General features: G+C 34.6%; 1 pseudogene across 1 annotated transcript; it reads left to right on the forward strand.

Annotated features, from left to right (window-relative positions):
- The first annotated feature begins 493 nt into the window (after positions 1–493).
- LOC149165677 (uncharacterized) lies at positions 494–9,259 on the forward strand (annotated as a pseudogene). Its single transcript, XR_016260106.1, has 4 exons — positions 494–603; positions 1,049–1,146; positions 8,242–8,531; positions 8,679–9,259. The product of XR_016260106.1 is annotated as an uncharacterized LOC149165677 (transcript).
- The last annotated feature ends 441 nt before the right edge of the window (positions 9,260–9,700 follow it).

Here is a 9,700-nt window from a genome sequence, read left to right on the forward strand (position 1 = left end):
ACCCAAACCTTAGGATTGCCTTCGTGAAATGATGTTGGTCTTGTTCCCATTACAGACATGTGTGGTAAATTCCCAGTTCTTCTCATGCCTTCTCCCTGCTTCCTACGTGCACATCACTGAGTTTGTTATTTCTTTATTCCAGAGGTCTTAGTTTGGAAACCTAAGCGCTCTGATACCATATGTCACACATCTATCTGTTATGCATGTAAAAATAAAAAAATTGACATATTACCACTGTAACTTGTTAAGTTAATTACACCTATTATTAATCTATGTATATATAAACAATGGCAATGTGATACAAAATAAAACTATATTAGCTTTTACCTTCTACACTCGAGCATATTAGCATATATAAGTTACAATATATTTTCATGTCTATAGTTCAACATGGATACACAAGATTGTATTAATTTAAGTTCGGCAAATTGATTTATCTAACGATTCATATCCCAAGACTTGACCTGAGTCATTTACCTCCACTGGTGACTCAATGACGACATTTATCGCTCCCGTAGTCCTGGTCATTCGTGGTGTTAATGTTGTAGCTGTTGCACTTGGCCGAGGTATGGTGTATTTACTCCCGATTCTTGCTGGCCTGTGGTACTACCTTGCTGTCATCCTTGAAGGGAGCTCCACATAAACGATGCCTAGTCTTCGAGATGATCGGACAACGGAGAAGAGTTTCAGATATATATGCCTTGGGCACTAGATGTTTCTCCTCCATTTCTATCTTTCCAACGAGGTTTTCGACTACTCCGAAGAGGACATTTATTTGAGCTATGTAGGTTTACGGTCTTGAAATTTTTGAGGAATAGTTTGTCGAAGTGCATGAAAATCTATACAAGGCCTTATTTGGCTCTGGTTCATTTTCCTTGGTAGGCACAGAATGTTCCTTCCATGCCCGCGTTCTAAAGGGAGGAGGGTTTCTACCCTCGACTCCATCTCTGGGTAAGGATAGTTAATAAAAAAGTCTATGTTTTCCTTCTTTTGAATGTAACATGGTTTCATGCATAAATTTTCTAACTTCTATTATTTTTCCTTTCAGGTGGAAAGGTGGCGTGAATGGAACCCAAGGTTTGGGGAAAATGCCGAGTTCGGCTCCTCATACTGGGCGCGGAACTATCATATGGACAAACCCAGCGGGTATTTGTGCTTTTCTTAGCTTAACCTCTAAAGGTTGGAATAGCTATGAATTTTAGATTCTAGGAGGGTTTTACACCTTGACTATCTCTGGTAATTTATTTTTAAAAGTATCGTCGGGATTTTCTAAGGCAAAGTTTGTATATTGTTTTAAGGGCACGGGGGTTATCTCCCCAACCCATATTTGAAATGATTATACTATGCATTCTCAGCTATGAGACTAAGACAATCTATACTTTTGCAATCGCGGGATTTTCTATGGCAAGAAAGAGGGTTTTCAAATGTTGATAACGATTCTTTGCTTTGTTTATTTCTGAGCCTGAGTAGGTAGTTTTGTAGAAAACTTGTGTGAAGTCAAGTCAGGGTTTCCAGACCCGTCGACCGAGGCCCGAAGTTCTTTATTTTCAGTCCATAAATATATATTTCGTTGTTTTGAATTCTTGTGAAAAAATAGGTAGAGGCTCCTGGTACACCGAGTTTTGGTCGCTCTTATTAATCTTTCTTTGGTTAGCAAAAAATGGTGTACTAATTATAAAATTCACTGAAAGTGGTTACTTTCATTATTAAATTCGGGTTCGAATTTCTTTTAGTTATTTCTCTCTATTTCACATAATGGAAATATTTCTCTGTTTATTTAATAATCTGTTATATTGAACATTAGAGTCTAAATCTCCCACTTACTTAACTTTATGATAGCATTAGGGTCTTGAATGACAAACCAGATTATATAGTTACAATTATGAATAATATTACTTGCCTACCTATAATGAATTATATTTGGCATAGGTTCTATTAAACATTTCTTTGTTTATTTCATATACAATCATAGCAAAATGCTTACTTGCCTACACTACGTCAGACTTAATTATTTTCGTTATTCAACTGAGCATTAACCCTTTCAACTAGATGTTGTAAGTGTTTGCTATAGCTATTAATTAGAATGCCTGAGTTTAGCATTTCTCTACTACTTATCAAAGTCAAGATGTTTTGTAATTCTCAACAAGCATAGGTCATTAATTAAAATTATCAAACCTGCTTTTATTTAACTATCATTAGGCATAGTTAACTAGAAACTGCAAATTAGATTTCCTACTTAAATTACTATAAGGATCTTTTACTTATCTGTAATTCGCTATTTGTCAAATTTGGTTCCACTAGACCCTGCTATTCATTGTTTTGCCTCCCAACCTTAAGAATACTGCCACATTCAGTCTCCTCCTGAGTTGTTCCTGATTTAGGAACCTTCGTCCTTTGAGTATCAGAAACTCAGCTATCTGGTTCAAACCAGACGTAGTCGCAGGAAGGTCTATTTGACCTATCAGCATAGATTTTTCCTCCTTCCTCTCCTTTCTAAATTCAAGATCTCAGAGACCCTTATCCTCTTGATGTTCTTGAATAAATCCTCAATAATTCAGTTAGGGACAGATAACTGTCTTTCTAATTAATTAGTAAGTAAAATAATATTTATTGATAACTATTGTTTCACTTTAACAAAAGAATTTAAATTCCCAAAATAGTTTTTATAACTAAAAAAAACAATAGTTTGTTTGATCTGCAGTAATATAAATATTTACAAAGTTTGGGGATATCACACTTCTACTTTATAACCAAATAAAACCAATTGGGAAAATAGACATGGTAAAAATGAAGAAACTAATATTTATCACATACTGGAAATTGAGAAAAATTGGAAAAGTGTGATTTTTATAAAGCATTATGCACAGGTTGAAATAGGCTCCATTAGAATAATATTGTGGGAATACCATGGAAAAACCATGAGTTGTCAAAATTATTGATTTTTCATTTTATTGTCTTTTTAATGTAATTTGATTGAGTCAAAATGTTAGAAAAGATATGGAAAGACATTACAAAATGTTAGACCGGACCAAATAGGACATTATAACATTTCTACCATACTGAGTTGGAGATATTAATATTTATTAAATATTTAATTAATATATTACCCTCGATCTATCTTAACTTTGGATCTACCAAGTGCCAAGAGGGATCAAATCTTTTTTCTCTCTAAAAGAGGTTTGCATCTCAAGAAATTTGATCCCTATGGGTGCTTGGTAGATTTAGAGTTAAGATGGATGTACGCTGGTTTAATTTCCCCATTTAAATAAGCTATATTTCACATGAATACTATGGGTCAATATCATAGGTTCTCAATATTTTTATTTATTTTTAATTTTATTTTGTTAAATAGGACATTACATTACAACATCTCTACCATACTAGGCTAGAGAGCAGATGGTGCAATAATAATTAATATATTGTTAATATTTAATTATAACATTAAGATATTTATGTAATATTACTAACACATTAATATAATATTAATAACATTATTATGACACTTAAGTAACAATTTAATATAATATTAATGATACATTAATAACATATTAATCTATATATTGATAACATGTTAATTATACATTAATCTATATATTAACACATGTTAACTATAATGGACTATAGTTGACATGGTCAACCAGAGTCAACATGAGCATCATATTCAATATTAGTCAATATTATTGCGATGATGATCCATGGTTCAACACATGCATCATTGTCTATGTGTACATGACCTATAGCAAACCATAGCAAACTATATTGAACCATAGTGGACGACCATGGTTAACCATGGTGGCCTATAGTGGATGGCTAGAGTTAATCATAGTCATAACATATTGAGAGGGTTATGGAGGATGTTTTTCAATAACGCCCTGGACAAGAAAAAATAGCACAATAAAAACATTTGAATGGAGTTCATTGGATACCAGAAAATAATTAAAATATCTGTCCAAACCCAATAAATAATAGTATTAGAAAACCCTTGAAAATCTTGATTTATGAGAAACACAACCTTTATCACAAGCACACAAGTATTAAATGTCAAATCCATTACAAAGTTTTAAAGAAAAATCACTTAGGACATTTAAAATTCTTCCAAGATAACCCATCAAAGAATAAATAATTCACCGAAACTATTCATTGACTAAATGTTCAAATAAAAATAACTACCCTAATAGTCATTATGTTATTCTTATATCTATGTATTATATTCATCAATCGGGTTGTACTTGGTAAAAAAATGTTTTAAACTTGCACATACCTCTACTTGTAGCAATTATTCCCAAAGAACAAATAAGTATAAGTCAAATGGTCAAATGGATAAACAAGTAGAAGTCAAATAGTTCCAAAATTGAAAAAATTCACTGACCAAAAGTGGGTCTTCTAAGTTCTTTACATTGTAAGCCAATGATAATAATAAATACTGAAGATTACATTCACATTCTTGAAAATGACTACATCTTAGATAATTATACATATGAATTTGTTTTCCTACTAGAAGAGTGTAATGTCGCTCACCCTAACCAAGCAATGCTACATAGCCATAACCTAAATTTCAATAGATAATTTTCCCATATTCTTATAGAAGTATATAATTTTACGACTACAATTATCAAACCCTGACACACACCATATTTCAGATGTATAAACAACAATTATGTTTAATACCCAAAAACCCTAATTAGTAGAACTCCACAAATTCATAAATAACCTACACTCAACATCTAGGGTTTACATGCATGATATTTGACCCATGCTTTGTAGAATAATACCTACACATTGTTATTAAATCCCAACTCGAATAAATATTAAAACAACATAGTTGTAAATCATGCACAATGGAAATAATTAATTGAAAACAGTTAAATGTGTGACCTCGAAGTTATGGTTTCGACCATAAAATGCATAATCACCATAGAAATAACATCATAAATATATAAACCGACAGAGTAAAAATCGTGAACACTTATCTGAGCAAAAATGGGCAACTGGTTACGGGATCTCCACGTTCCACCCAGTCATAGACCTTGTGGTTCATCAATCTCAACCACGAGTCACACCCAAGCTGGGGTTGCAACTCCACAGAAAATAATACAATAATAATAACAACATCTTTGTAGATAAGGCACTGACCCAACAGTCGCAAATCACAACACTATGCTTTGCTTCCCCAAACGTACACTTAAGTGGCACACCCTTTTCTGGGGCCTACTAGTCTCTCTACGATGCCCACCTTCTAGGGTGCCTTATGGCTAGCCAGGAACTTCTCATCATAGGGCTCCAAGAGCTCATGCTGCTTCCAGGGATTTTGAACACCCTTCCAGGCCATAACCAATTCGACCCTTGGTCAATTCTAGAACCTAAGTGGCACACCCGTCTTTGGGCTACTAGTCCCTCATTTGATGCCCACCTTCCAAGGCTCATGAACTGATATCAAAGCCAAAAAATTTCCCATCTAGTTCTAAAACCCAATGCATAGGGATCATCATTTGATCGCTTCGAACCGAGATCACCAAATCTCTAATTAGTTCAAGATTCCAATCACACGATTCGTCGACTAAAAATCCCCAGTCAGTTCCAGAGTCCAATCACAAGACTCACTGACTAAAAATCCCTAGTCAGCCCTAGAACCCCACATCAGGTTCACTAACTAGTTCATAACCAAATTATACTTTCCACCTCCTATCATGGAATGGGTGAGGAATACAAATGATGGTGATGTAATGAAACCATGATGATGAATGGTGGAGATGGATGGATGAATAATGGCCCCTTGCTCGTATCTTTTTATAATGCATGGACCCTCTTCACCATGTCACATGCATGGCCCTTCTCTGCCATGTGGCACCTCCCTACAACGTTGTTGACCTCTAAGTGCCATTTTCCCAACTTCAAACACCATAAATAATTTCCCATTACTGTTTAGTTTCTCTACCCCCCATAATCTTTTCCATGGAGTGGGATCTATAGCCAGCCGTTATTTTATTAATAAAAATATGTACACCATTTACAATATATTTACAATCTTTGCCCTTTGTCCATTTAGAAAAAACTAGCATGTACATATCGGGCATACCATCCCCAAAATCTATAATTACACAGGTATGTAGGCGTGCCAAATAACTATGGATCACCAACCTATCAGATACACATGATTATTACATTAATACTTCAGGGGTAGAACTGGAGTGTTATTAAGAGGCTCTCAATCTTTCATCCCTTTCCATACATCATGAATAGAATTATAATCTACCTCGTTTAGAGCATGAGGTGCACTAAGAGAGAGAAAGATTAACATATCCAATTTTTCTAAAGAAAATCTTGATCTATCATCATTTTTTATTTGATTTAATTTTGAGAATTCTCTTTTATATATTGTTGTACTAGTTGTAATAACAATGATATCTTTCCAGAGTTGCATCAAACATGGAAATCCTTCAAACCATTCATGTTCACCTCCACATATATTCCATGCTCCAAACACATGTTTTCTTGGGTATGATCTATAAATAGTACAAATAAATTCAGCAATTCCACCCCAAAATCTAACACTCTCTATAATAGGTAAGTCTCAATCACCTAGTTTCTCACATAAACATGTTAGACATCGTGTTATTTGAGAGTCTTTATCATTCATATCATCATAATAATTATGAGGACTAAAAAAGTTAGCAACATTAAAAATAGTTAAATATGTGAATCTTGCACTTAGAGAATTAATCACCTTCATCACAATTTTTTTCCCCAACATAGTGCAATCATCTAGTGTCCCTAATCTTTGTGACTTTGGAAGACTCAAACTTTAATGCATATACATGTACCACAACTATGCAATCTACAAGATCAAAGGTTCCTCGTTGTGTTTTACTTTAAAATGATGATATGTGCATTGCACCTGCCCCAAATATGTCTCTTATAAATTGGTTATGAAGTGAGATAATAGTGATATTTGTAGTAGTCCCTATATATGTAATGTTAATTAAACCTTATTGAAACTTTTGATTCGACTTATTTAACTCAATAAGAACATCTGCAAGTAAATGGATGCAAATTGAACTTGAAATCTTGTGGCCAATTCATAGATTTTCGCCCTAACTCTCAGTCTCTTAACAAAGCAAGCATGAGCTTAATAAGTCTTTCCATGACTTTGCCTCTCGAAATCTATCTAATATCATGAATTTGTAAAACTTTTTCCCTATTGATTTGAGATGAATCCATTATATCTTTCAATTATCCATATCATTTAGTAGGTTTCCCTTCCCATAAATAAATTTTATTTACAAATTTATTAATAACTTGCAACATTACAAAATAAGATGAAACATCATTTGTTGTTAATGCTTCTTGATGAGCTATGTAATGGATGTTCAATCAATGAGGGGCATGCCAATGAAGCTTAGTAAATAACTTTCACGAATACCCCTAATGGATGAAGCTCCATCAAATTCAAGTCCAACTAACTTTATTAAGGATATATATTTTTTTGTTAAAAGAGATGCCACAACATCATACATAAACCACGATGCTCCATACCTAATTTGAAGCTAAGTTCATGAATTTTGTAGCACATTAAGCTCTTGCTTCATTTTCCAAATATGTAATATAAACGATCAAATGTCACACCATAGTCTAATCACTTCTTTCCTCAAAATAAAGTAAGTAAAATGGGCTTTTGAAAATCTCATATTTTATTTTTTTTCGGGCATGTGAGCACTGTTCTTATAGTTATCCAAATCATATATTGACTTATATACTTCTAAATGTAAATCAATATGTCATCAAAATACATGTTTTCAATAATTAATATAATTTTCTCTTTCACAATATCTACCATTAGCTCTACATGTTTAATAATAATTATTATTATTATCCAATTTTAAGTTCACGACCAAGCAAGACACGAAGTTGGTGTATGAGACCCCTTTGTTTGTGGGACAAGGGGCCCACAACGATTTGACTACTAAGTCTACCAAGGCATACATACTCTACCCCTCTCGTTTTGAACCTATGACTTCTTAGGAGGAAACACATACTCCTAACCATTAGGCCCATTGAATAATCTACCATTAACTCTAGAAGAGTACTCTCTTCTATTTTAAAACAAATTTATGAGTTTCTATTTTTAAACTAGTAACTTGAAGAAGTATGCGATTTGATTTCTCATGGAACTTCCTTCATAGTGACAATAGTTGTGGTATCTCAAAAAGCTTTGAACTTCCTTCTTTTCTTATTTGTTTACAGAGAAAGCCCTGTTTGGAGAGAACGAATGGTACTTCTTCACTCCCCGGAATAGAAAGTACCCAAATGGTTCAAGGCCCAACAGGGCGGCTGGTTCTGGATACTGGAAAGCGACTGGTGCTGATAAGCCCATCACTTCTTCTACTAAAGGAGGAAAGAAGAGAGTGGGCGTCAAAAAGGCCCTTGTCTTCTATGTTGGGAAAGCACCCACCGGCTCAAAAACCAATTGGCTCATGCATGAATACCGTCTTGCCGATATTAACAGGCCTGCAAGGAAGAAATACAGCTTAAGAGTGAGTAATTATGTCTTCTCTTTATTGGGTTTTGTGTAATTAGACACCTGTGTTGGGATCTTGGTTCACCGCTGAATTCTATATTTTCCATGTCTGCTCTGTCATTTCATCTGTGTATACTCATTGAAAGTACTCTTCTTGTTGCAGTTGGATGATTGGGTTCTCTGTAGAATATACAACAGAAAAATCAGTGCTGAGAAATTAGCGCTAGAGCAGGAGGAAAGCTTCAATGATGTACCAATGGAAACCATTCATGAAAAGGAGATGAAGGATGAGCCCACCTCAAATTCATTCAATCATAGCGCCATTGAACAGAGCAACGCGTCCTTTGACCATTTGAGCAAATTGGGATCTTCTCCAACATGCTACAACGCGGTTGCCCCTCATGCTTCTCCCATGAATTCCAATATATTTTTCCAGAATATGGATTTCTTGCAAAACTCAACAACCCCTTTTAGTGCCAGTACCCTTAAGGCTCAGTGCAGAATACAGCGTTCAACCCAATTTCCCCCTCACAGACAAATTGCAATTCAATAGAGTTAATTTCAGGATTGCATGATGATTTCAGCTGTTCCAAGGCATCATCATTTTCAGAATCCATTTGGGAGAAAGAAGTTGAGAGCAGCTTCAGATTGGAAAATTTCTCGCAGGAGCAGCAACAAAGTTCCTTCCCTCATTTAGACCAGATATCTTTTAGTGATGCTTATCAAGACTGGCTTTTACTCTAGCGAGCCATGACCCAGTGGAAGGTCTATTGACCTCTCGGTTTCTTAATTTTTGAAAGACTACCTCTAATTCCATTGAATTTATGGACTTACAGCAAGTCTAACTGACACCTCGTTAAATCATTTTTTAATAAAATTATGTCTCTCAGGGTTCTCCCGTATCAATCAATTTGCTGTGTTAGTAAAGAGGGCATTATCACTCCTCCCCGAGTTTTAAGTCTTCCGACCACAATGAAGGTATCAGTATTCATCATCCTCTCTTAAATCTTCGAAACGACACGATCCTTTTTCATGGCCTTGGGCCTTGGGTCAATAGTAGGAAGATTAACAAAAATAATAATAAATTTGAAAATTTCAAGCCTTTTAAGGACGCTCCATGGGTACTTCTCTTTTAATTGAACTCTTCCTCAACATTAATCTAACTATTGGTTGGTTTTATTTGAA

Source organism: Pinus tabuliformis, chromosome 5_1 (genome assembly GCF_031772625.1).
Source record: "Pinus tabuliformis cultivar Carrire ecotype Pingquan chromosome 5_1, CPIR1, whole genome shotgun sequence".
Taxonomy (NCBI): domain Eukaryota; kingdom Viridiplantae; phylum Streptophyta; class Pinopsida; order Pinales; family Pinaceae; genus Pinus; species Pinus tabuliformis.